The sequence below is a fragment of the Capra hircus genome, chromosome 19 (assembly GCF_001704415.2).
Source record: "Capra hircus breed San Clemente chromosome 19, ASM170441v1, whole genome shotgun sequence".
NCBI lineage: Eukaryota > Metazoa > Chordata > Mammalia > Artiodactyla > Bovidae > Capra > Capra hircus.
In genome coordinates, this window is record NC_030826.1 from 34383349 (window position 1) to 34410163 (window position 26815).

A 26815-nucleotide genomic window follows, 5' to 3' on the forward strand; every position below is an offset into this window, starting at 1 on the left:
GTCACTGTTTCCATTGTTTCCCCATCTATTTGCCATTAAGTGATGGGACCGGATGCCGTGATCTTAGTTTTTTGAATGCTGAGTTTTAAACCAGCTTTTTCACTCTCAGGTCAGAGTTCAGAGGGACGAATCCGGCCTCCAGGAGGCAAGGAGCCACTGCAGAGGGTGGGCTGGCCAATGGGCCTTGGCCCCCACTTCTATCCGTCTGTGAGTTCATGCAGTTGTCGCCCCTCCCCTCTGCCTCCCAGGCCTTTACTCCAACTTCCCGCTGCCTGGAAGGCAGTACCAACCACTCTGAGGAGCTCACGCCCTCTCCTGACCTTCCCAGGCTGGGCTTAGAGATGCTCCCTGCTTCCTCCGAATTGTTCCTTCTCTCACTGGGGCACAGGGATCCAGCAGGGGTCTTCGGCAGGCAGAGCTCCAAGGAATCTGACAGGGCCCAAGTCGTAGTCTGCTTCCGAGGCAGCACAGAGTAAGAGCCACTCGGGAGACAAGGGGGTGCAGACCAGAGGGAAGGGGGCTGGGGTGCCAGGGGAAGGGGGAGGGCAGGGTGAAGAAGGGCATCTTGAGGAAACCACTGACCGGTCCTCCTGTGGCCCCTTCCCTTCTCCCCTTCCACAAGAGAGAGGACAGGGTGGGAGGGAGAGACCCAGCAAGAGAAGGGGCCATGGGCTGCCCTGACCTGGGGTCCCCTCAGCAGCTCACAGCAGGCTGGGGAGGAGCAGGGCTGGTCCCACAGGGAGCATTTTGAGCCTCAATGCTCCCAAAGGTCCCCATCACTCCCTACAGCCTCAGGGCCCACAGCCTGGGCAGAGGGCACAAGGCAGCCCCACAGCCCCCCACCCTTGTGCCCGCTGGGGGGCATGTGGGGGCAGGGCAGTTAGAACAGGCAGCCTGGGCTGCCCCACCCCCAGCACGGGGACCAGACTGCACTGCCCCGGACACAGAGGCTTGCCTCAGAGGGGCAGGGCTGGACCTCAGGGACGATGGAGAAAGCCATTGTTCAGGCAGCAGACTGGCCTCTGAAAGACAAGGAAGGTGAGGCCGAGAGGGAGGTGATGGGCCTTGGAGAGGGGACTTGGAGTCTGACCCCGAAGGCCTGGCACATTGTTACTGTGGGTGCGAGAGGGTGAGGCTGGATCATGGGCAGCAGGGCCTTGAACGCCAAGCCGGAGAAGGCCGGGAGGCAAATCAATTATTCTAACCTCCAGGCCAGCCCTACCTCAGTCCATCCAGCTTCCCCCCACCCAATGCCCTTTCCGGGTAATGAAGGCCGAAGGGTTGGCAGTTGGTAAGGGCAATTAAACCCGTGCTCAAGGCCATGAAGCATCCACGCAGCTCATTAGCAGATGAACAAGAGGATGCTCTGAGGGCCATGGGCCCCTGGGGCTGTCGGGACCCAAGTCAAGTCAGCGTGGAGTGGGGGACCCCACCCAAAGGAGCCCAAAGGAGCTCCATTCACAGGGGCTCCAGTCCAGGTCCTGAGACTAGGTCGCTGGACGGCGAGGCACAAGGTCCAACAGGTGTCTCTCTCCCAAAGAAACAGCTGGGTAAATAGGCCTGGAGTTGCATGTTACACACAGGGTCCCGGGCAGTGGAGACAAACCCAGGCTTCAGCCAGCAGGCACCTATTGATTCAACACCAGAGCAGCAGCTGACACTGAAGCCAGTTCTAAGCACTTAAAAATTCTCTCACTCAATTCCTCCTGTGACTCTAGGAGCTCATGGGTACTTCCTGTTGTAGTCCCCGTTTAAAATATATATTTATTTACTTGGCTGTGCCAGGTCTTAGGTGAGGCACACAGGATCTTCAGTTACAACATGTGGGATCTAGCTCCCTGACTGGGGATTGAACCTGGGCCCCCTGTACTGACAGCACGGAGTTATAGCCACTGGATACCAGGGAAGTCCCCTGTGACCCCCATTTAACAGAGGAGAAAACTGAGGCCTGGACAGGGACTTGATTCACCAGGTGCTCTGGCTCCTGAGGCTGGGCTCACAAGCAGGAAGCCACACCACCACAGGTGAGACGGCTGGGCCGCCGGGGAGGTGTGCAGACTGTGGCCAGGAGGAGGCCTGGGCCTTGGGCTGGGGGCCGCACCACCAGCTGTGGCCTTGAGGGAGGCAGATGGCAATGGTCCAGGTGAGCTGTAAACCGGAATTGGGATGAAATCTCCCAGGATTGCTCCCTGGCAACTCATTTGCTTTCCCCCCACTAAACACTGGTGAGCCTTCATACTGGGCGTGGGGGCCAGATGTGGCATGATGACACGCATCATGGCACCTGGTCTAATGCACAGCAGGGAGCCTGGCAATTAAAGGTGTCCAGGACACAGTCGCAGGCAGGGGAACAAGTGAACTGATGCCTCCCTCTGCCAGGGAGGGGCCTGATGCTCTGGCTTCACCTCTTCCAGTCTCCCACAGTACCCCCCACCCTGCCCCCCGCCTCTCCCAGTGGCCTATGTGAGAGCAAAGAAAGGAATGGTGGGCCTCCCGGGCCCCCTGGGGCAGTGCCTCTGGCATTCCAAAGTCAAGGCTGCTGCTGAGATATCCTGAGGGCCCTGGTGGGGAGGGCAAAGAGCACTGGGAGAGGAGAGACCTGCCTTCTGAGTTCCACAGGTGATGGAACCCAGAGGAGGCGGGCAGTGGCCTGGGGCCCACAGCACGAGTGTGGGTTTCCTGACTCCCTCAAGTCCTGGCTGAGCCTTTCAGGTGAGGCGAGCAGCCCCCCTGCCCTCCATTAGTTTGAGGAACTCTGCAAGACTGCTCCGGGTCTGCCTCAGCTCCTGATGAACGCGTGTTCCCATTCCTGTACAGGCCACATAATGACGCAAACAGCTGATATGATTACTGTCTTTCCTGCTTTTGGCAGCTCCATGAGGGTGGGGCGCAGAAACACCCAGATCTCAAGAGAATTCTGGTCACACACACAGTAGGCCTGCAAACACGTCTATAGGCCAAATGAAGCTGTGATTATAAACAGTCGCAGGGCCAAAGGAAAAAAATGTGTGCTGGGGTGGGCTCCAGGACCTCCAACCTCCACACAGCAGGCTCAGGGCCTGGACGCACCTCAAGGCCCCTGTGGCTGGGGGCTGCAAGCAAGAGAGGGGCTCACCCCCTTCCCCAGCCTGACCCTGAGGCCAGCCCACCCCCGCAGCTGCCGGCTGGCCTGCAAAGGTATGGCTCCCAGGGGGGCCCTGGGCATCCTCATTAGGAAAGTAGTGACAGACGCATTAGCTGCTGAGGTGGGGGGAGCTTAGGGCTGTCACGGGCTGAGGAAAACCAAATGCCATGGGCCACGTCTGGGCCGCATCTGGGTGAAGGGCTGCTGCCAGGAAAGGACAGAGGTGACGCCCTGGCGCCGTGCTGCCCCCAGAGCTGGGACTCCCTCCTGGGACTCAGGCCCCAAGCTGAGTGCCCCCAACATCCCTGGCTGTCCTTGCTGCCTGCCTCTGAGCAGGACTCAACTTGCCAACCAAGCTGGTGTCCGCCAACCAAGTCCTGCCTGCCCTGTGCCACAGGAGGATGGCTGGGAATCCACCCCCAGGGCACAGAAGAGGAAGATGAGGCAACAGGGGTGTCGGGGGTGCCCTGAGCAGAGCACTGCAGCCAGAGCCCCGCCCAGCATCAGGGCTGCCGTGGCCATCACAGGCTGTGTGATCTTGGACCCTGGCTGTCCCCATCCACAAGATGTGGGCCCGGACCACCCTGACCCGAGTTCCTTCTGGTCTCTGAGTCACAGGGCAAGGAAGGCTCAGTTCTGCTGGAAGAGTGCCAGGGGCTGCCAGTGTCTCTTCAGCCCCCAACGTCAGTCCTTCCCAGAGCCTGAGGCCCCGCCACACAAGGGTCACAGTACACAAGCGCGTCAGGCATCAATTCCTCCCGGGCCACGGCTGGGGCGGCAGACAGCCCACAACCAGCCAGTGCCACGGACTCTGCCTTTGACATGTAAGTCCTGCACCACACCACGTGCACACAGAAACGGGCTCACACACAACAGACACACACTCGGCACACCTGTGGCCCCACCACAAATGCAGACACACACACAGAAGAACATCTGTCCCCCAACCCTAATCCCATGTTGCGGACACAACCACAGACATGAGCACACAAACCTGCTTGCAAAACCCACTCCCTCAACTCATTCCTCAACCCCTCCCCTCCACACCCACAGACACCACATTGTACACACAGGCACACTCTCAGCAATCTTATACACAGACTCATATACACGCCTGGACACAGCAAGCATGTGAGAACTATCACCCTCCAGTACGGAACCCCCTCAAAGATGGACAGACACACAGCCCTGCAAGCCCAGAAACACAGACAGACACACACTCATCTTGGCGCTTGATTACATTCCATACGGCAGGCAGCACCCAGCCCAGAAGAGCGGCTCCAGATAAATAAGTCATGTTCAGAGCATTAATCTCAGCCCCAACCTGGCTGCCTCCCTGCTACAGGTAAAGCGAAATGGGGCTTCAATATTTCATAAACGAATAAACCTGCTAAGAGAACACAATTTACAAGGCTGTCGGCTGCAGACTCCCGACGGCCCTCACACATCTTTTCACTTTGGGAGCATGTGGTGGTGACTGCGGGTGGTGGCCAGTGGGGCATGCTGCCTGGTACCCCACTTGCCCCCCTCTTCCCGGGGTGCTTCCCAGGGAAGGGTGCATTCTGTGATTTTCCATCCACTAAATCCAGCTGCTGTCCAGGGACAGGGCCCTGCACTCTCTCCCCTCTTCCGCCTTCCTCTCAAGTCTTGGATGCCTTTTAAATGCCAGTCCATCCTTGGCAGCTCTGATTTTCCAAGGTCTGTTTCACGCAGGGATGGGATGCGTCAGAACTGAACTGCTTAGGAATGGAGAAAGAAGGCTGGTAGAGGGGATGGGTAGGGCCAGGGCAGCTTGGAGTTCAAGAGGCAGCTGAGCTGAGGGAGGCTGCGCCTGGTGCCAGGCCCACAGGCCCCTAAGGGGAGGCCAAGCAGCCCAGGGCAGCAGAAACCTGCTCCTAGAACATACAGTGGGAGCAGAAGGGGGCCCCAGGGCCAACCACGGGCTAAGTCTGCATGTGGCTGGGCAAGGGGGACCCGGATGTGACTGAGGTCTGGGACCTTGGTGTGGCCTTGCTGCTGGAGCCTGGTCTCCTCAGGGGCAACAAGTCTTCAACAGCTCTGCACAGGCTGGGTGGCACTGGCTGGGCTCGGTGGCCCCTGCCCAGACTGCCAATTAAGGAGCCAGGGCAAGGGTTCCTGGGGTTGGCAGATGGGGAGAGGTCCAACCAAGTCAGGAAGCAGCCATCCAGTCCGACTCCTCTCTGAAGCTCCCAAGATCCGGTTCCAGTTCTCTCCAGACTCACAGACTCAGGGAAAAGGAGCAGGCTTCACACAGGAAGGGAGAGAAGCAAGACATCAGATGGCTCACGGAGGAAGAAGGCAGCACCCTTTAACAAAAGACCCCAGGACAGGGCAGAGAAGAATCAAATGAGGCTGGCTTCAGGGCCTGGGAGTTTGGGTGAACTGCTTTCCTTTACATTTGCCTTACTTTCCAGAAGTCTATAATCAGCCCATCCTCTTTCTGTAGTGGGAGAGAAAGCTATTAAAACACAAGGGCCTTACAAAACCAAATATACAGCATGACTCCATATTTTATATTTATTACATCTATCGTGTTGTTTACCATATGTCTAGAGCAAAAATGCTGACAATGATTATGTTCTAGGGGTGGAATTATAAGAGGTTTTTGCTTGTCATCTGGCATTTTTAGGTTTTTCTAAAATCAACATGGTCATAACCTGGTGAAAGTGTTAGTTGCTCCTTCCTCTCCTACTCTTTGTGACCCCCATGGACTACAGCCCCCAGGCTTCTCTGTCCATGAATTTCTCCAGGCAAAAATATTGGAATGGGTTGCCATTTCCTTCTCCAGGGGATCTTCCCAACCCAGGGATCGAATCCGGGTCTCCCACATTGCAGGCAAATTCTTTACAGTCTGAGCCACCAGGGAAGCCCTTTATAACCTGATTTTATTTAAAAAAAAAAAAAAAAATGCTCAGGCCTGATAAGTTCTTTTCCACACCAAGTCTTCTCCCGCGGCCGCTGAAGTCCATTCTCACCCTCCCAGTTCTCGAAAGGCCAAGGACAGCTGACCCCGCCCAGGACACCTCTTCCAAGGCCCAAGGCTGCACCCTTCAGCGGCCTGCCCAGGCCATGTGCGGGCGAGCAGAGGTCAGCCGAGTGCCCGAGGGGAGACGGGGGGAAGGCCCGGGAGTGACCAGCGGGACACCGAAGGCGCGAGGCCCGAAAGGGCATCAAGCAAGGGAGGCGGCTGGCGAGGGAAGCGCAGAGCCAGGGCCAGACCCGTAGGGCAGTACGCGACGCAAAACAACAGACCCGGGCCGGGACGAGAACCCGGGGGCCGCCAGCCCCTCCGGAAGCCCCGCCCCATGCCCCGGTTCCCGGAAGCCAGGGGCCGTGAGGGGCGGGGCCTGAGCCACGCCCACAGCCCCGGTTCCCGGAAGTCGCCGTCCGGCGAAGGGAGGGGTGGGGCCTGGAATCCCCACCCCGCGACTGCGCGGGGCACGCCGGGATGGGCGCTGCCATGGCGACACAGCGGCCACCCCGCCCCTCCCCGCGCCCTGGCCTCCGGAGTCGCGGTCTCGGCCCTGGCTGGGCTCGTCCGGCCCGATGCGCCGAGGCCCCAGCGTGGCCGCTTTGAGGGCGCCGCTGGGAGCGAGGGGAAGCCAGGAAGCGCGGGCCTTTGCCCTCCCGAGGTCGGGGAGAAGAGGAAATGGCCCCCGAGGCGGTAATGCAGCTGCCTCTGTGTCTGGCCTGCCGGCTCCTACCAAGCCCCCCCCCCCCGCCCCAGGCGGGGCTGCGCGCGCCTGGACAGGCGGGCCAGCCCGGGCTGCCCTGTTAGGATCCAGGATTTGCCCCCCGAGATGGCCCCTCCACCAGCGCAGGGGATGCTGGGCTCCAGGGCCTAGGACCCGAGATGCCAGCCTCTGTCCACCCACATGCCAGGCATCTGCTACTGAGCAGTGCGAACCCCTTTGCTCCGCTGCCCTCCAGGCCCCCTCAGGAGACCCAGCCAAGCTGGCAGCCCGCCAGGCAGACCCTGATCCCTTCTTGGCCTGTATCCCTGTAGGGTCGGGGTTCACATGACGGGCCAGGCCAGTCGGGCCAGATGACTATCTCCCCAGTCCTGTGTGAGTGACTCTGCCCCAGTAGGTGGGCAAACAAGCCCAGATTTGTTAAGGAGTGAAGTGGCAGGGCTGGGACACAGCCAGGCTGACTCCAGAAGCCTGTCCACACACAGTGGCACTCCCTGCTCCCTGGCCGCCCAGCCTAGGCTGGTCCAGCCGCCTATCTCTGCCCAGAGCACTGGCCTGGCCTGCAGTCCCCTCCTCCCCCCTCCTCCTTCCCCTCCCACCAGCCGGCTTCCCTTCTGAGCCGCCAATCTGCAACCACACAAAGCCCTGTTTGTTTGCTTTCTCTGCTGCTCCCCCTGGATCCTATGTCTCTCTGCTACCTGCCGGCCTGGCTTCCTCTCCAGAAAGCCTTCCCAGACTCCTGAAAGGAAGGAGGGGCCAGTCATCCTCCCTAGAATCCACCTTCTTGGTGCTGGGGGTACCCCGCCAGAGCGGTCTGATGGCTTTGCAGCCCCCTCACTACCTCTCAGAATTTGGGGGTGCCTCCTGGGCAAAGCAGGGGAGATGCCTGCAGCCAGAGGCTGGGACTGGGGAGGGGAGCCAGAGCAGTCCTGCCAACCTCCCTTCTTTTGTGAGCAACGCTTGTTTTGTCAGTCGGGAAGGCTGCCCCTGACTTCCCTCCCAGCAACTCAAGGGGGCTGCCAGAAGATAAGGAGATGAATGGGGCCAGGACAGCCAAATTCAAGGAGGCGAAGGGACACCCCAGGTTCAAGGCCGTCACCCACCCTTGCTCTTCTGAGGGTACCCAGGCTCACCAGGCTCTAGGATGAAGGGTTACAGGCTGCACTGGGAGCCTGGCTTGGGAGGTACCCTCTCAGTGCCCACACTAGGCAAGCACCTGGGCAGATCTGTCTCCATAGCAGACACTCTCTGCAGTGTCTTGAGACACCCTATCAGCCTGAGCTGAAACAGGGCTTTCACAGACACAGAAAAATAAACACCCACATTCCACACCACCTTCTCTACCTGCAGAGTGGGGGCTGCCCTCTCTCCCCATTCAAATAATGAAACCCAACACTGATACTGCACAGAGATACCACAATCTCGCCTGGTTCCTTCTACCCAGGGTTCTTTCACTGCACTCTGTCACGCTGGGTGGCCCAGGGCAGGTCCTAACCTCCCTGGGCCTCTCTCTTCCCCTTCCTGTTCTCTTCCATGCAGTTTAACCCTTAAAAGCAACTCCAGGACAAAGGTGTGGTTGTGCCCACTTGACAGATGAAAGCAGGCTCTGACTGAGAAAGCTAGAGACTGAAACTGCTCTAGTCAGAATTCAAGCCCACTTCTGACTCCGAGGCTTAAAAAAAAAAAATCCCGCCAGGTCACAGTATTATTTCACAGAGATTATCTGCTGAATGGATGAGTGACCACCAGGAAATGAATGAGGAGCAGGCAGGGCCTGGCTTTGGAGCCCAACAGATTGTGGTTTCCAATCTTAAGTCTGCACTTGGTCGCTGTGTGACCTCACGCAGGTCACTTAACCTCTCTGAGCTTCAGTTTCCTTGATCCATAGGAGTTGGTTAATAAGGCTTAGAGAGGACCACCCAGTGCTGAGCACAATAGCAGGCACTCATTAAATGACGGCTTTTCTCCATGATCCCTCTCAGCAGCCAAAAAGCCAGGCATCCACTTATTAGAGGAACCAGGTCTCTCCTACCTCCACTTTCACCCACCTGGCCCTGCTGCATCCCCCCAGTCACCTTCTCTGGCCCTCTGCAATGCTCAGGCTGAGCTCCCCGGGCTCCTGTCCTGCCTGGGAGAGCAGGGCCTCTGTTTAAGTAGCCAGCCCGGGGGCCCCAGGGGGTCACTGTCATCCCAAGGGAACAAAGTCAGCACCGTCCACATCCTGCTGGACTCGAAAAAAGAGCCAATCAATTAAGTGTGATCTGGCCAAACGTCTGTTTTTCGTGCTATTTCGGTCCACGGTGGGGATTTTCTGTGCTCCTCTCAAAGGTGTCCTAAACCAGATTCCTTCCCACCTCCCTCATCCCTGTGTTTGAAATGAAAATATTGTTCTTCCTCTTCTTTTTTTCCTAGTTCTCTTTCCCATCTATCAGACAGATGCAAATGAGGGAAGGGGCAGAGCTGGGACCTCTCCGGAGGGCAGCAGTGCCCTCCCACCAACCCACCAGGCCTCCGCAGGGCACCCCCCACCCCAGTGCCCTGGAGCACAGCATGCTGGGAGATGCAGTTGCCTCAAACCAGGCAAAGCAGAGAGGTCCTTGGCCTTGAGGCTGCGTCACTCACTGTCTGCTGTTGCCCCAGACACACACCAGGCATCTGCCCCTTCTACCACACACCTCTGCCTTTCTGCTTCTGAGCCTTTTCTGGGGCTGCACCCCTCCACCCCCACCTCTACCTGGATGCCCTCCCCCAAGGCCTCCCCTGCAAGGGGCACCTTCTCAGCTGCAGCAGGGTCACAGGTGAACGAACCTACATCCACACAGTCATGTCTCTGAGGTCTGCTCACCTACCAGACTGAGGGCTTCACAAGGGCAGGGGCACAGCCGTGTCGTCATGTGGCTCCAGGACAAAGCTGCCCAAACCCCTCAGCACTGCTGACGTTTGGGGCCAGGTAACTTGTGGGGGTGTGTCCTGTGCATCCCAGGATGTTAAGCAGTGTCCCGGGCCTCAACCCACTAGATGTCAGCACCCCCTCCCCTGGTGGAGGCAACCAAAAACATCTACAGACAGGGCCCCAGGCCCCCCGAGGGACGAAATCACTCCCACTTGAGAACCACTGCTCCAAGGCCTGCACCCCAACCTCTGCCCCCCGCCAAATGAGCAAATATACATTTCTCCCTACCCCACCACCCACCAACAGAACAGGTGATTTTTATTTTACCTCTTATCATGCATGCATGCATGCAAAGTGACTTCAGTCATGTCTGACTCTTTGCGATTCCACGGACTGTAGCCCACCAGCTCCTGTCTATGGGATTCTCCAGGCAGGAATACTGGAGTGAGTTCCCATGTCCTTCTCCAACCTCTTAGCATCATCACATGCAAATTTCATTTCCCACCATATCAGAAGCTTCCACAAGACAGGCCCACTTGAGCTCAGCTGTATATCAGTGCTGATCCGCGGTTACCATTTGCTGCAGGAATAACTCAAAGCATCACAGAGCACCTGAACAAAAGCCAACTCTGTTCCCACTTCGGCACCCTGCCCTAGGCTCCTGTGTTACTGTGCTTCAGCAGCTAAATGTCTGGGCCTCAGAGTCTCTGCCTCATTGTAACAATTCTTTGTCCCATGCTAGTGAGAGGCTTACAACTTCACATCTCCAAGGAGCTGTGGCCCTCAAGAAGAAATCTTTCAAGTGTTTGGTGTTTTTAAAAAATATTTATTTATTTATTTGGCTGCACTGGGTCTTGGCTGTGGCATTTGGGATCTCCTCTCTTCATGTCAGCATACAGGATCTTCATTTGTGGCATGTGGGAGCTAGCTCCCCGACCAGGGATCGAACCCAGGCCCCCTACACCGGAAGCTCAGAGCTCCAGCCACTGGACCACCAGGCAAGGCCCTCAGGTGGTTTTTAATTGACATATTCTGAGAACTATTATCACTAATAGGCAACATTTATTAAGCATTTTGCTGTGCCAACTGCAGCCAAGTGCTTTGTAGGCATCCTTTCATTCAGTCCTCTTAGAAAAGAAACTACGAAATTGGTACCATCATTTCTGTTACCTGATATATGAGGAAAGAGAGGCTCAGAGAGCTGGAGGAACCTGCCTAAGAACACCCAGAGGTGGTCTGGTGGCCTCCGTCAATTGAAGGTGTCAATCGAAGGTGTCAATCGGAAAATTCATTCAGCTTCAGTTCTCTTTTTAATTTACTTGCCTGCATTGGGTCTGCAGCTCATGGGGTCTCCCTTGTGTCACGTGGGATCTTTCATTGTGGCAGGCGGCTTAGTTACTCCAAAGCATGTGGGAGTTCAGTTCCCCAACCAGGGGTCCAACCCAAGTTCCCTGCATGACAAGGTGGCTCTTCACCACTGGGCTACCAGGGAAGTCCCTCAGCTTCAATTCTTGATACTGAAGTTACTTTCTGAAGTCTGAAGCCCACCTGGTGCCAGGCAGGGTTACAGCTTCCCACGTGGACAGGCCTCACCCTCTGGGCTCCTGAAGCAGACACCTGTCCCCAGGGCTCCTTGGAAGGTTCGACCCCGGAGGCTGTGGCTTGCCGGGGTGAGGGCTTGGGGGCGGGAGTTCGGAGGGCTACCACCTGCTTCCTGGGTGTCAGGCCTCTCAGGAAAGCCCTGGCTGCACTGCCCTCCCTCAGCAGGGAGCGGGTGCCGAGATTCTTCAGGGCAAGAATAAAAATGAACCATCTTCTAGCACCTTCTATGTATTTGTATGCATTAAACAGGCTCTGTCTGAAGAATTTTACCTGCATCAACTAATTCTCCCAACAAACCCATGAGGCGAGTGCTGACATACCCCCAACCCCCCGCCCCATTTCACCAATGAGCAAAGAAATAGTAAGCAGCAGGGCCACGATGCGAACCCAAGACACTGAACTCCGAAAGGCGGGTGCTTATCCGCACCGTATTAGAAGTGTCTTGAGTTGACAGCTGTGTTCCCCGCACTCCGGTCTGAGCGAGGTACTCACTATGTGATTTAGGAACAAATGCACGAAGAAATGAATGAGTCTGTGGTTACGCTGCCACCCGAGTCCACCCCACAGCACCAGGGCCAAGCCCCTTTGCAAGCAGAAACTCTGGCCGGAAAACTAATTCTCACCTGCCCCAACAGGTGACCAAGACCCACACGATCCATCCACCTCTACCTGGCTGGGGAAGAAACAGGCAGCAAACTCTCAGTTTCAGCCCACGTCACAGCAGGACTGGAGCGGTCACAGCGACCTCTTCCCACAAAGTCCTTCAGCGGGAGGAATAACGACTTGAGTCTCCGCACAGCAGGCTCCTGGGGCCGGGGACTGCGCCCATGCGAAGGTGGGGAGATGGAGCCCCCAGCAGGATGGTCACGCCTGGACTGGACCCTGGGCTTTCCAGAGGACAGAACATGCTGCATGCAGAGCTTGGACAGGAGGGGCAATGTGCTGGGGGGCGGGGGTGACTTTCCTGCAGCAGCAGCTGGAACTCAAACCCTGTCCTGACTCCAAACCCAGGGCTGTGCCACTGCTCAGCTGTGCTGCCCCGACCGGACCAGACGAGACCGAGGCATGGTCTCCAGGGAGGGGACCAAGTATGACAGAGTCTGTACACCTCACGTGGGACCCCTGTCTGGGGCCCATCCCGGCCCTGAGCGGCCCCAGTCCCCCACTGACCCCCACCTCCCTCTCCCCCACTGGATCTGCTCCCCTCCCGGGTCCCTGGGCCCCCTTCCTGAGCCCAGTCACCACGCGGAAACTGGATGACTGCTGTCCACCAGCCTGGAGCCTCTCAGCTCTGAGCCCTGCAAGCCCAGGGCCAAGAGGTGGGGACTTGGCAGGGAGGGGGTGTCTGCTGGGTGAGTGATGGTCGGCTGGTCCCATGGGAGCCCTGGTGCTTCTGGCCCATCCTCCTGTCCCTCCTGACCAAGTGCCCTTTCCCACGTTGCTCTTTCCTCCCCCCCACCCACCCCCACACACACTCTTCACACAGATTCGAGAACCAGCAGAGCAAAAGCTCTCCGCTGGCAGCCGAGACAGTCTGCGCCTCCGGCCGCTGGCACCCACCCTGGTGTCACATTCCAGTCTCGGATCCCGGTGACCCACCCAGGCACAGGGCACGCTCTGCCTCAGTCCCCAGGGAAACAGGATGAGCCAGTTCTTCCCACCCGCCCCATCCCCCCTCCCGGGGAGTAGCAGGGGCCCCTCACTTGTCTCCTCTATGGTCTGACAAACAGAATCCTCTGACCAGCACCCTGAGAGTCCCCAAGATCCCAATAGGACCCCCAAAACAACACTCCGCCCCCCCCAGCTCACCTTCTCGCCCACCCCTTCCTGCTCGGAAGGCTTCTGAGTGCTCTGTGCTCCCCCGCCTCGCCCATGGAGCTGATGGGGCTGCAGAGAGGAGGCAGCCAAGCCCTGGGCCTCGATGCCCCGGCCTCCTGGGGAGGACAGATACCGACAGAATTACCGCTAATTCCGTGATGAACGCTATGCTTCAGCTGTAGACAAAGGGGGATGACTCAGTTCTGCCGAGGAGGTCAGAGCAGGAGACAGGACGTCTGTTTTGGTCCCAGGAGGCAGGGAGAAAGGTGCAGGGAAACCCAGGTGGAAGGAACAGCTGGGGCCAACACAGCACAGAGGCAGCAATGTCAGGGCTGTCTCCGGGGAGGTGGGGGTGGCGGTCTGCTGTGGCAGAAGGGGAAGGGGCTTGAGTCGGGGCAGAGCTGGCGAAGGACAGGAGAGGCCCCCACCTGGGAAGGACTCCTGAGCAGACCTTTATTCAGAGGCAACAGGAACCCCAGGGCGACACTGCCATGGTGGAGAAAGGTCACCCTGTAGTGGGGCCCACACAGGAGGGGGCAGGATGGAGGCAGGGAGGCCCATGAAGGGGCTGGGCAAAAGCTAGACTCTCCCGTCACGGCCTTTATGAACCAAGTCCTCCCTCTTGGCCACAGGCTCCATCTGCTGCAGCCACCAAAGAACCACTGGTGTGCTCCCGCCGCCAGGATCGCCCCCTTCCCCACCTACCTGGGCTCCAAGTCCCCTCGGCCATGAAGCTTCACCTCCACAAAGCCCTCCACCTCTGGCCAAGTGAAGACACTCTCACCTCTGGACTTCATGCTCAGGCTATCTGTCCCACATCCTGAAACTGATTCATGTGGTCCCCATCTGCCCCTCCTCACAGGAAAAAGTCCCGCCAAAGATGCTCCTTCCCTCATTGTCCCCAGCACACCTGCCAGCTCTTCCATGGGAGGCCCTGCTTCCGGCCAAGACCTGGCAGGAGCTCCCACTTGTCCCTTTGGGTACCTCATGGGTCCCAACCCTGGGCTGTGACCTTGCAGGCAGGTGTATTCTGCTGCTAAGTCGCTTCAGTCGTGTCCGACTCTGTGCGACCTCATAGATGGCAGCCCACCAGGCTCCCCCGTCCCTGGGATTCTCCAGGCAAGGACACTGGAGTGGGTTGCCATTTCCTTCTCCAATGCATGAAAGTGAAAAGTGAAAAGGAAGTTGCTCAGTCATGTCCTACTCTTAGCGACCCCATGGACTGCAGCCTACCAGGCTCCTCCGTCCATGGGATTTTCCACACAAGAGTACTGGAGTGGGGTGCCATTGCCTTCTCCAATATTAAGCACAGGACTTCGAAACAGTGGGCCCTAGAAATACCTGGTGGGCCCGCAAGCCCAGGTGCCTCTCCCATGGGAACACTGCCAACCTGCAGGGCTCTACCTGGTCCTGCCTGCTGAACCACATGTTGGGGGCCGGGGGAGAGACATCCATGCACAGCCACATGTGACTATTAAAGCATGAGGTACAAACACAGATGGCCATGGAAAGGCAGTGGTGACAATAACGGTGTCAGGGCCAGCTGGCATTTATTGGGACAAACACTGTTCTCAGATTCATGGGGTTGCGTGGACTCATTAAAGCTTCACCATAATCCAGTGAGGCTGGAACTGTTATTAGCTTCATTGTACAGATGGGGACACTGAGGTACAGAGATAACCCATTCAATACGTGGTAAAGCCAGGAATCACCCAACACCTTGCCCTGGAGCACCCCCCCATGACCCCCGCATGACCCCAGGAAGGGAAAGGGGAGCTGAGAAGAGCACGAGGCATGGTCCAGATCGGGGTAAGAGGAAGCTCTGTGTTTGTGTGTGAGACATGTATGCACAAATGAACAGCAAACCACATTCAAAGTGTTAACTGGGGTTACTGGGGGCACTTATACCCTATATACCTCTGGGTTATTTGCATTTTTCACAATGAGAACAAATTCATGTGTCACCTGAGTAATTCAAAAAGAGAGACACTGTCAGGGCCTCAATTCATGTTTGTCGAGTGACTAGAAAGCAGACTCATTTTCTAGGCCTGTTTTTTCAAAATCTGGGAATGACCCATAATCAGATCGTGACATCAATTCAGGGGTCACAGAATGCTATTAAAAAAATTAAATAGACTAGAACAGAAAATATCAGACCAGGACACAAAACAGAGGAAAGAGCTCTTTCACTCGACTTTCGTTTCAGTTACACATAGTGGGCGTGAATGAAGCTGGGACCTGAAATGTGTTTCTTACTGCAGGTCACAGGTGAGGGCTTGGAACCCGCAGTCCAGACCCAAGAGTCTGAGGAATCAGCCCAGGCCCTGCTGCACAGGCCTCCTGGTCCAAAGTGGCAGAGTGGGTGACCTCCTTGTGTTTAGGAAGCTGTCAGGACGCCTGGCTGTTGGAAAGGTCACACTCAGCCCACTCTGGATCACCCGCAGACACACAATCCTGGAACCAAGGCTTCTGACTGTGAGGGGCTCCCCCAAACCACAATGTCTGTGTCCACTCCCTCCGGGTCACCCAAAAGGCCACTGCTCCTAAAGACTCACTCCTGGATGCTCCTGTTGGGGGGCGGGGTGGGAAACTAAAAGATTCCTTTCCAGTTTCCAGATGCGAAGCCACGTCCCAGGGAAGCCTCTGGAAACGCAGCCGTGTGGTCAGTCGGGAGGGGCCTCCACTGAGTCTGCAGCGAGGGCCGCTCCCACCCAGGGTGGGCCTGACCCCAGGCAGAGTCGGTCTGCATGGAGAATCTGGTGCGGGCAGAGAAGCAGAGCCCCCAGCCCGAGGCTCCCAGGGCGCTGGCGCCTCCACATCAGAGCTCGCCTAACTCACCCCGCCTCCCTTCCCAGGGCAGCAGACAACTAAAAAAAGATAAAATAAAAAGAAGTAATTCCCCTGCTTTGACGTCAGCTCGAGGTCTTAACAGCCCAGCAGCGGCATGAAACTGGATTGCAACCAGATGTAATGCCCTTGAATCCTCCACACGCCACTGCGTTGGAAGACAAATGGCAGGGGGGAGAGCGGGTGGAAGGAACCGTGCGGGTCCCGCGTGGGTCCCGGATCAGAGCCTGCGGAAACCCTGGGAAGCCCAGGCCCGGGTCGCCATTCAGGCGTGCTGCCTCCCCTCCCCCAGCCCCCCAGAAGCGCATTGTTACTCCGGATAGAGTCTTCATTCAGGGCCAGAGCCCCAGCGCCACCCCCGTCGGGGGCTCCCCGGATCAGGGCACGACTCGGGCCGCGCTCCGGCCCCGGGCGTGGATTTGAGGACGACCCAGAGCCCAGGAGGGGAAATCGCTCGCTGGGAAAACGGGCGCCCCAGGAAGCTGGGGCCGCCACGGCCTCGGGCCTGCGTGGTGTTTCGCTTCCCCTCCGCCCCTCCTGGGCGGCCCCCAGCAACCAAGGCTCCAAAGTCACCCCCGCGTCCTGCCACCCCCTCGCCCCCGCCGCGCTTGGCGACGCCGCCTTGAGCCCAGCCCTCGCGTCCTCCTCCGGGTCTCCTGTCTCCCAGGCGCCGGCCCAAGGACCTGGCCGGTGGTGCGCCGCCGTCCGTCAGGGGACTCGCGTGGCCGGAGCCCCCACCGTGACGTCACCCCGAAAGGCCCCTGCGCCCCGGGCCTGGCCGAGACGGAGCTCCCCGGCCTCCCGGGCTGCTTCCTGCCCGGTCGCGCGGCCTGCGCACAGGCCCGGGCGCCCCTGCCCGCGTCGGGGCACGGATGGGGGCTCCCCAGAGGGCCTCACACGCCGCCCCTCCCCATCACGGCCCTCGCTGCCCCGGCTCCCACGCCAGGGCCCCGATAGGCCCAGAGTCCCCCAGAGAAGTCGGCTCCCCGCCCCCCACCCGGACGCCCTCACAAAGCTCGCCTCCGGTCCCGGCGCGGCGCGAATGCCCCGGTCCCTACCCCGCGCTCGGCGTACCCCCGGGGACAAGCACGCGCACAGCCCTCGCACGCGCGACCCTCGATCCTCGCGCCCCCGCCTCGCACCAGCCCCGGCCCTCGTCCCGCGGCGCGGGGCGCCCCCACCCCGCCGCATCTCCTCAGACTGCCATCCGGTGACCTCGCGCCCTCCGCACACAAAGCGACTTCCCCGCGGCCCCGCGCCCCCGCCCCGGCCCTCGGTGCTCACCTCGGCGCGCGCTCACTCGGGGGCCCGGGGTCTCGCGCTGCGACTTCGCGGCCCGGAGGTCCAGGCGGCCATAGGGGTCGGGGCGCGGCGGCCCGGCCGGCCCGCGGCCAGGCAGGAAGGAAGGTGGGCCGCGGCGCCCCCTCCTCGCGCCAGCGCTCGGGCGGCGGACTAGGCGGCCTGCTCGGCGCGCTCTCGCCCGGCCGCGCCTCGCTCCGCGCCTCGCCTTCCGAGCGCAGCCGCGGGCGGGGGCGGCGCCCAGGGCGCAGGGACCAGGCCCTGGCCGCGCACCTCTGGCGTCGCAGGGCCGCGGGGAAATGCGGTCCCCTCCGCGCAGGAAGAGCGGGCGGCGGGCGGTGCGCGGGGGGGAGAAGGCGGCGAGAGCGAGAGGAGAAAAGTTCCCGGCCGCCTGGCCGCGCTCGCTCACCGCCCGGGCGCCAGGTGGGCCGTGCGCCCCGACAGCGCCCCCTGGCGGCCCGCGCCCGCTGCGGGCCTGGGGCGGGGGTTTGGACCGGGGGACCCCAGGGGCCCTCAAGGACGCGGGGGCCAGGGCCGGAACCTCGGACGAAGGACGTGGACTGGCACCGGCGCTCGGGTGCTCCGTGCTGCAGCCGGGTCCCGGGGCCAGGCCCCTGCCTTCACTCACCACGGCTCTCCCTGTGACGTCCTCTTCCCCGTCTGGGAAACGTTCCGACCTCTAAGCTAGGACGCCGCCGCGCAGAGCTCTCTTCACTCACTGGCACCTCGGAGGGCTCAGAGTGAGCAGAGACAAGTGGTCCCTGCCGTCCGGGTGCTGGCGGCCTGGTGGGCAGGGACAGAGCACGCGTGAAAAAGGCCGCTCCCAGGAGCAGTGAGGGCTACTCGGCGAAGTGAGAGGCAGGGGTTGCTTAGCTGGCTGTGAGCGGAAGGAGCCCGCCACGTGGAGCCTCAGGAGCAAGTGCAAAGGCCCTGAGGCAGGTGGGACGGGGCGGGGGTGGGGAGGCGGACAGGCGGTGGGCAGCAGAAGTCAGAGCCTTGGGGAGGACCAGGGTCTTCAGGGCTACCTGAGCCTAGTGGGGAATTCGGATGCAATCCTAGTGCCATTGGCAGAGCCAGGGCAGAGGGATGTTGAATGAATGGGTGAGTGAACCTATTGTGACCCTACAGACCCCCTGGCAGTCCCTGCCCCAGGCCTCCACTCACCCAGGTCAGGCAGAAAGTCTCCAGCCCCCATCCAGCCTCTGGGGTCTGCTGGTCCTGTGGTTGGAGGGCCATCAAAGCCTCAGGCTCCCAGGGGACTCAGCCTCCTCACCTGTAGGTAAGAACACATGGTGGGGAGGGTGCCCTTATGCTGTAGACTGTCCCCCTGTCTGCATGTCCTGTCATCTGATCCTGGCAGCCCCCTGACGGGCAGACCCACTCCTTTTGTTTACAGGAAGCTGAGGCACAGGGTCTCAAGCTAAGTTACAGGCAAGACCTGCACCCAGAGCCCTTCCCACCAGCTCAGCCACCCACTGCCCAGGGCAAGGGTAGGAGCCGGACAGAATCAGGATCAGACGATGGACACTGCAGTTTTCAGCACAGGTTCTGGGGGAGACAGACCCGATTTCTAAGTCTGGTTGCTCTGCGCCCAGCTGGGAGGGTTTGGAAAAAAAAAACAAGTTAACTTGCTAAGTGTCAGTTTCCTCATCTGTAAAATGGAGGCAATAGTAGCGCCTACTTCCTGGGGTTCCTGAGGACTAAAGGAGGTAGGTGTGTGGAGCATCAAGCCTGGAGCCTGGAGGCTGTGAATTCTGTTAGAAGTGCTTTCTGTCACAAGCTGGGGAGGGGAGGAGGTGTGGGGACAGGGCTTCCGTACACCCAGGGGCTCCTAGCCCCTGCCCTCCCTGCCCTCACCTGCCCAGGGAGAACCCAGGGCAGTAGGGAGCTCGGAGGAAGGTGAGAAGAGCGGTGTCCCAGGGGGAGGAGGGGATGGCGCAGTCCGGGCACTAGTCGCTGCCATTCTGAGAGCACCCGTCGTGCGCCAGGTGCCTTCTGTGGCTGTTTCCTTGGGCTGCTGTGACAAATGACCCACACATGTAGTGGCTTAAGACAACCCTAGTTTATTCTTTACAGCTCTGGAGGGCAGAAGTCCAGAATCAGCATCAATGGGCTGAAAGCAAGGTGTCAGAAGGGATGCACCCTGGAGGTTCCAGGAGGAACATCCCTTGCCTCTTCTTTTTTGTTAAAATTAATTTATTTATTTTAATTGGAGGCTAATTACTTTACAATATTGTAGTGGTTTTTTGCCATACATTGACATGAATCAGCCATGGGTGTACATGTGTTCCCCATCCTGAACCCCCCTCCCACCTCCCTCCCCATCTCGTCCCTCAGGGTCATCCCAGTGCACCAGCCCTGAGCACCCTGTCTTATGCATCGAACCTGGACTGGCGATATATTTCACATATGATAATATGCATGTTTCAGTGCTATTCTCCCTTGCCTCTTCTGCCTTCTGGAGGCCACCTGCTTGTCCTGCCCCCTCGGCGCCTGCCCTCCAGGAGCCAGAATACACAGGAAGTCATTGCTCCTGTTGCCACACCTCCTACTTCCTCTCCTGACTTTCTTGTCTCCTCTTACTCGAACTTGTGATTCCAGTGGGCCGTCTGGAAAATCCAGGAGACTCTCTCATCCTGAATTTAATGCATCCTTAATTTAATCACGTCTACAAGGACCCTCCAGGGCTTCCCTGGTGGCTCAATGGGTAAAGAATCTAACTGCAATGCAGGAGACACAGAAGATGCGGGTTCAATCCCTGGGTCAGGAAGATCCCCTGGAGGAGGGCATGGCAAGCCACTCCAGTATTCTTGGCTGGAGAATCCCATGGACAGAGGAGCCTGGGAGCCTATAGTCCCTGGGGTTGCAAAGAGTCAGACACGAGTGAAGCGGCTTAGCATACACGCATAAGGAACCTCCACCCACACACCCTTTTTGCCACACAGGTTCCAGGTATTGGGACCCGGATATCTTTGTGAGCCGGTGGTCAGCCTCACACTCCATGCATCCTCTCAATGCTTCCTCATGACAACTCATTTTACAGGTCAAAGAATTGCTCAGAGAGGTAAATCCCTCATCCAAGGTCAATAGCAGGTGAGTTTGTTCACCTCTCCCATGGATGTTAATTGAGTGCCCACTGTGGGTCAGACACTAGGTTAGGTTCTGGGTTGCCATATAAAAGACACCTGTGAAACATGTGCTCTGGAGCCCAGTTACAAAGTGTCATAAACTGAGGAATTCAGGGAAGGCTTAATTGAGGAAGTCAGGGAAGGCTTCCTGGAGGATGTGACCGCTCAGCTGAGATCTGGAAAGTGTTCCTTAGGTCTCTTCAGAAGGCTGGGCAGCCTAATTTAGAGAGGGGAGGCTTCTGAGCAGGGGAGGGCTCAGACTGCTGGGGGCACCATTAGAGGTCAGTCAGCAGAGCCAGCCCCCAGGGAGATTTCTGCTGAGAAGCTACTCATCATCCTTCATGGGATGCAGGTAGGAGGTAAGACAGGTGTGGACCCAACACAGACACACAGTAAAGACAGTGTTAGTACTAAGGTGTTGAACTTGCAGCTCCAAGGTGGGATCCAGGCTGCCAACTTGTTTTAATTGGAAGGTAGAGCAGTGTCTAAAGATTTGGAATTAAAATAACTTTAAGGAGTCTAACCACACCCACATTTAAATCACGAACTGCCCCCCAAGGCACTGGATTTGAGAAACCATCCCCTCTCCCCAGGGGTCTTAAGATTCAGTTCTTCAGTTCTGCCTTGGCCTCCAATTTCCCCTGGGTTTTCTCTTTGGTCAGAAGCATACAGTGACTCGTCTCGGGGGAGAGAGGTCCCCAAGGGCTGGGAGACAGGGAAGGGGGATCCACCTCCAGACAGAAGCCCAGACCCCGAGGGACTGGCCTGTCAGTGGCCTACCTCCACTTCCACCTCGGCCAGTCGGGTCATCCGTGGTTCAGGAGACCAAGCACAGGGAGGGGCAGCACCGGGCACGGGGCATGCAGAGTGGAGTGGCTGCAGGTGTGTCCGAGGGCCCCGCCTGAGTTCAGTGCCCAGCCAGCCACCTCCCCGGGGAGGACATGCTCCAGGGCTGCGGCGTGCCTACACCGGCATCGTCTCCACCTGTGCGGGGCGTGCCGTGGGCCGCCCTCGGTGAGGACGGAGCCGGCGTCTACGTGCCAGGCCCTGCGCACTGGGGTCTGCGAAGTCGAGGCTCACCTCCGTTTGGTAGAGGAGAAAACAGAGGCCTGGAGAGAGCAGGAAACCCTCAGTCACAGAGGAGCAAGGTAGAAGGCAGCCGGGACTGGCCCAGTTGCCCCGCACCCACAGCACAGCCTGGCTGCACCCCTAAAGGGGCGTGGCCTTGGGAGACTTCGCTCTGGGGCTCCTCCCCACCCGGTGAGTCAGGCCCTTGAGGCTACACCACCCCCACGAGGAAGGCGGGAGAGGAGGAGGCACCCCTCTGCCTGGGGACTTTGATGGTGAGCAGGGCAGGAGAGATCCCTGGGCCTCCCACCTCCAGCAGAGAGGTGAGGAGGAGGTGATAGCCCTGCTCGGCTATGCAGGGCTGGGAGGCTCTGCCAGTGCCCAGGACTCCCTGGGCCCCATCACACGCCCATTCACTCCCCCACTTAATGCACAGGCATGGAGCCACGCCCATTCCAGACTTCTCTCCAGGAATGACCCAACGTGGGCCCCACCCTCAAGATACCCAGAGTCTGGACCCGTGCTGGGGGCCTCATGAGCCCAAGAAAAAAAACGCTTTGACCGCAAATCCCCTGCCACTGGGAATGAGCATTTCTTAGTAACAGAAGAAAACTGTTCAGTTGGGATTTTATTTTGAAAAAAATGAAGCTATGAAAATACCTACATTTTATCTTCCAGCAAACAAAATTTAGGTTAATTTGCTAATTCTTAGATTAATGTACTAATTCTCAGAATGCAGAAAAGTTCATTGGAGGAGGAATGGTTTTCCCACAGAAATGCCCAGGGGTCTTTCCTTGGCCCTTCGAGCACTAACTACTCAAAGCACCCTGTGCACCGCATGCCTCTGAGTTCTGTGACATTCAACTCACTCTGGAGTACAGTGTTGTCCTTCAAGCTGGGTGTTCTCATTCTTCACACATTGCTGGTGGAGCAAGAAAGAGCCTCAGCTTGTCAGAGACTGTCTGCGGGATCCCTGAGTTCTCCAGCATCATCTCCCAGCAAGTTCAGAACATTCTACAGCTTCAGCAAGATGTGAAGACTTCCTTTGTCATCAACTTGTATATGTGACTTGGACAGAAAAGATCCTGAGGGCAGAGGCGAGGAGACCTGCTGAGCAGGACGGATGTTTGAGTGGGAACTGAGTTTATAAGTGGCCAGGACAGCAGCAGCAAATGTGGTCGTGTTTTCACAGCTTTTACATCCAATGTGGATAATACTCAGCTGCTGGGGCCCACTGTCAGAAAGAGTCGCATCAGCCCAGGACTGATCGCATCTAAGGAACGTCAGGGAAGATAAAGTTCCACCTTGGCTCAGCTGCTGCGGATCTCTGGGACAGAACCTTGGTCTAACTTACACACCTTGTCTCTTGGTGGTAATAACACCTTGATTTCTCGGGGGGAGCATTCCTTCACACTTTCTGCCCACGTGGTTCAGCCGGGGCTGACACTGCCTCTGGGATGCACTGATGCTCCTGTGATGCAGGTTTAACCAATCAGAGTGCTCTGTTTCCCAGGCCACAGTGGCAGGTTCAGGGATGGCCACATGACCCAAGCCTGCTGGCAGTTTTGCAGGGAGCATCGAGCCTCGCTAGAACCTCCAGGGAATGTGAAGCTGGATGGCTGTGGGCCTGAGGATAAAGCCAACATGTTGGAGAGCAGCGCTGAAACACACAGAAACACCAGCTGGGCACCTGCATCCAGCTATGCCTGAAGCTTGTGATACACCTGAAGCCAATATAGTTTACCTGTCTGCATAAACAGCCTAAGGTTTTGCCTGGAGAAAGAAAAATTGGGGTGAGGAAGGCAGGGGTCTGACATCCTCAAAGACCTGAGGGTTTCCCTGGCCATCTGTATTCACATGCACACTGATTTCCAGCAGGTGGAAGAACTCTTCACGAAGCAGGACCTTCCCATAGTGAGAAGTGTTCAAAGAGGGCTGTGCACTGGCTCAGTAGGGAGGGAGACCCCCTCCTCAGGGCTGTGCAGACAAGGAGCCTGTGGTGAAAGGGAATTAGGTTGGCTGCAAGGACCATGGTCCTGTCATTGGATGAGTATGGCCTGGGACCTCAGACCCGCTTTAGTGGACAGCTGGGGAGCATTAGTGACTCCCGTGCTAAACTGTAAAAATGTTTAGGATCGTCAAGAAGGTCCAAGAAGTGTTCGGTGATCACCACAGCATCCACCACTGTCAGCTCAAGAAATAAAACCTCACCTATGCAGCTGAGCTCCTGGTCACGGAGCCGCCTCCAGCTGGAAACTCTCACTGCATGTGCACCGGCCTAAGGGTGATGGAACCCACAGGTCTTTCCTAAACAGAGAGCGAGAACTGTCCTACCTTCAGGCTCTGCAGATTTTTTGTTTATTAACAGTGGTGAAAATAAAAGTGCTTGTTGTTATTGTTCATCGCTAAATCTTATCCAATTCTTTGCGATCCCATGGCTGCAGCACACCAGGCTTCCCTGTCCTTCATCATCTCCCAGTTTGCTCAGATTCGTGTCCATTGAACTGGTGATGCCATCCGACCATCTCGTCCTCCGCTGCCCTGGTCTCCATTTCCCATCAGTCTTTCCCAGTATCAGGGTTTTCGTGCTTAGCTGCTAATAGAACATGTAGTTTTCCTTTCTTCCTTTCTTCTTCCCTCTTCTCTCCCTCCCTCCCTCCCTTTCTTCTTTTTCCAAAAATGGTTTTATTTATTTATTTAATTTTGGCTGCAGTGGGTCTTCATTGAGGCATGCAAGCTTCTCTAGTTGTGGTGTGTGGGCGTCTCTCATTGCAGAGCCTGGGCTCTAGAATGCACAGGCTCAGTAGCTACAGTGCTCAAGCTTAGTTGCCCTGTGGCATGTGGGATCTTCGTTCCCCAACCAGGGATCGAACCCATTTCTTTGCACTGGAAGGCAGACTCTTAACCACTGGACCACCAGGGAGTCCTTCTTTCTTTCTTCCTCCCTCCCTTCCTCCTTTCTTTCTGGTAATAAAAAACTATTACAAAAGCAGTCCTCAAACCCTTTTTTAATCTAGTTAACATAAAAACTATTCCACCCCCCAGGCCCTGGCCCCCTTGCACCCCTGCTCCGTGTCTGGGCTCTGTCTCCCCTCCCCACCCCACTGCCCGGTGTGGACAGTCACAGTGTCAGGGCTGAGACTGAGATGAGCCTCCCCACTCCTTGGCACGTCCCCAGGTGTGTGAGTGGTGTGGGCTCTGCTCTGGCATTAGAGGTAATGATGGTCATCCGGGCAAGTTGACCCAATCTCCCCCTACCCCTCCCTGCTCATCCGCCTCATCCAGGTGGTCATGAAATCCTGTCAGTTCCACCCTCTGCTCACCCCGGGCTCACAGCCTCTGTAACTTATTTCCTGTTTCAACACCCTGTCTACCCTTCTTACCGTGGCCTTATTCCTTCCACTGTGTTTGTCCCTGGCTTGCAAGGGCCCCCATACTCCAGGGCTGACCCATTCACATCCTTCCCTGCTCGTCCCTCTTGGGTGCCTTACAGGTCCCTCCATGGCCTTGTCTCCCTATTTTCCGAGCATACCCCCTGCTGTTACCTCTGCCAGAGACACCCTTCCCTCTTTGTCCTGTCTGGCTGCTCCCTCCACACCCTTCCAGGCTCAGATCAAGAGTGGACTCCTCCAGGAAGCCTCCGAGACCCCCGCCAGTCCCCTCGGTTGTCCTGTGACCTTCCCGGTGATCAGTACCCTTTGCGAGTCTCTCTGGCTCCAGGTGGTGAGTTACTTGAGAGCAGGACTGCTCTCCTCCTTAGGGCTGGGCAGACCATTTTTTGCACAATCCTTTTAAAAACAATACTTCTTGCTTTTTTAAGCTCTTTGCACCTACCAGCTCCTGTAAGCCTCCCAGGAGTACAGGGAGGGTGGAAGAGTGTGTTGGTTCACGTAAATTCAGGGGCACTGGGTGGGTTTGTGCCTCTCCCATGCCTGGCGTGACCCGTGACCACTGACCTGCCGCCCTAGGACTGCATTGATTGGCTCCTGCGGTCCTGGAGGTCAGCAGTCCAGCTCAGCACCACCGGGCTGACATCAGGATGCCAGCTCCTGCAGCTCCAGGGCACGGCCGTGTCTCCCATCAGGTTCTGGGACCGCCTGCCTCCCTCGGCTCGTGCCCGCACCCCACCTCCCTGCCTCTGTCATCGTCCCTCCTCCTGCCTGTGTCAGTCCTCCCCAGCTTCTTTCTGAAAGGACACTTGTGATGACATTCAAGGCCCACCCAGCTAAGGCAGGACCCTCCCGCATCTGAAGACCTTCCCTTGGTCACACCTGCAGGGCCCCTTCTGCCCTCTGCCGTCACACACACAGGTTCGGGGCTGGAGCGTGGGTATCTTTGGGCCATTATCCAGCGGCCGCAGGAGCACCCCTGCGCACAGAGCTGAGACACCCCCTCACCCCCCAGTCTGGCTCCAGTCTCTGGTCTGTGTGTATCACTTCCCGTCCTGAAGGTTTGCAGCCTGGCTGACCACACGGGGCTGGGCAGTCCAGGAGGAAGGAGGAAGAAAGCCCCCGGCCTGCAGGTAGGAAGAAACCCCATGCGGCCCTGTGGGTGGAGCGGGGGCACCAGTTACATGGACCTGGTGGGGCATCCCTCTCCAGGGCGAGCCACACAGAGGCGGTGACCAGGTAGCCTTCACGGAGGGCGGGGCACACCTGTCCCTTCCACCTCCTCCCGCCCCACACCTGGTGGTCAGCAGGTGCTGGACGATGGTTCTTCCAGAGGATGCACTGTTTAGAACATGTTGGGCAGAGGGCCGGACGGTTTCCCCCGTCTCCCACTTAGATCTCACAAGTATGATCTCTCATGTACCCATTCTATGGGCATGCAGATTGAGGCCTGTCTGCTGTGGTTGGTGTTTCTTGACCAAGCCTGTGCTCCCTGCCTTACATGTCCAGGCTCCAGGGTGCCCACATTACCCTGTAGGGACATACTGTCCCCCGTCTGATCTTGCAGAGGGGAAACTGAGCTTAGTGATCAGAGAAGTGTCACAGACACGGAGGCCAGTGCCTGGCACGGGGATGGGGCCAAGCTGGCCTCAAGAGCTGCACTTTGGTGTGGAAGCAGAGGGCCCCAAGGTCCAGGGTGGCTGGACCTGAGGGCGCGAGGGCCACTCCCTCTCAGGCCCACAGAATGGCAATGCTGCAGCCACCAGGCTGTGTGCAGCCACCAGACAGCAGCGCCAGCTCCGTGGGAAGGGGAAAGGGGACTGGGGGCGTCAGGGGAGGAAGTGGAAGAGGGGGCAGGGAGGGGGGAAGGGAGTGGGAAGTGAGGGGACGGGGGGGGGGGGGCCAGGAGGGTCGCCATAGTAATGGGAGCCAGC

At 58.1% G+C, this 26815-nt stretch overlaps 1 protein-coding gene and 1 long non-coding RNA gene across 2 annotated transcripts in view; both read right to left on the reverse strand.

The window, feature by feature from the left end:
- RAI1 (retinoic acid induced 1) overlaps window positions 1–17385 on the reverse strand; it is a 104329-nt gene extending 86944 nt beyond the window's left edge. The window contains exon 1 of the mRNA XM_018064786.1: window positions 17282–17385. The gene's annotated coding sequence lies outside the window, so the exon portion shown is untranslated. The remainder of the gene's footprint in view (window positions 1–17281) is intronic.
- LOC102170729 lies at window positions 17901–23871 on the reverse strand. The gene is made up of 3 exons (XR_310790.3): window positions 21205–23871; window positions 18461–18569; window positions 17901–18079 (listed from the first exon to the last, which is right to left on the reverse strand). It is a non-coding gene; the product is annotated as an uncharacterized LOC102170729 (long non-coding RNA).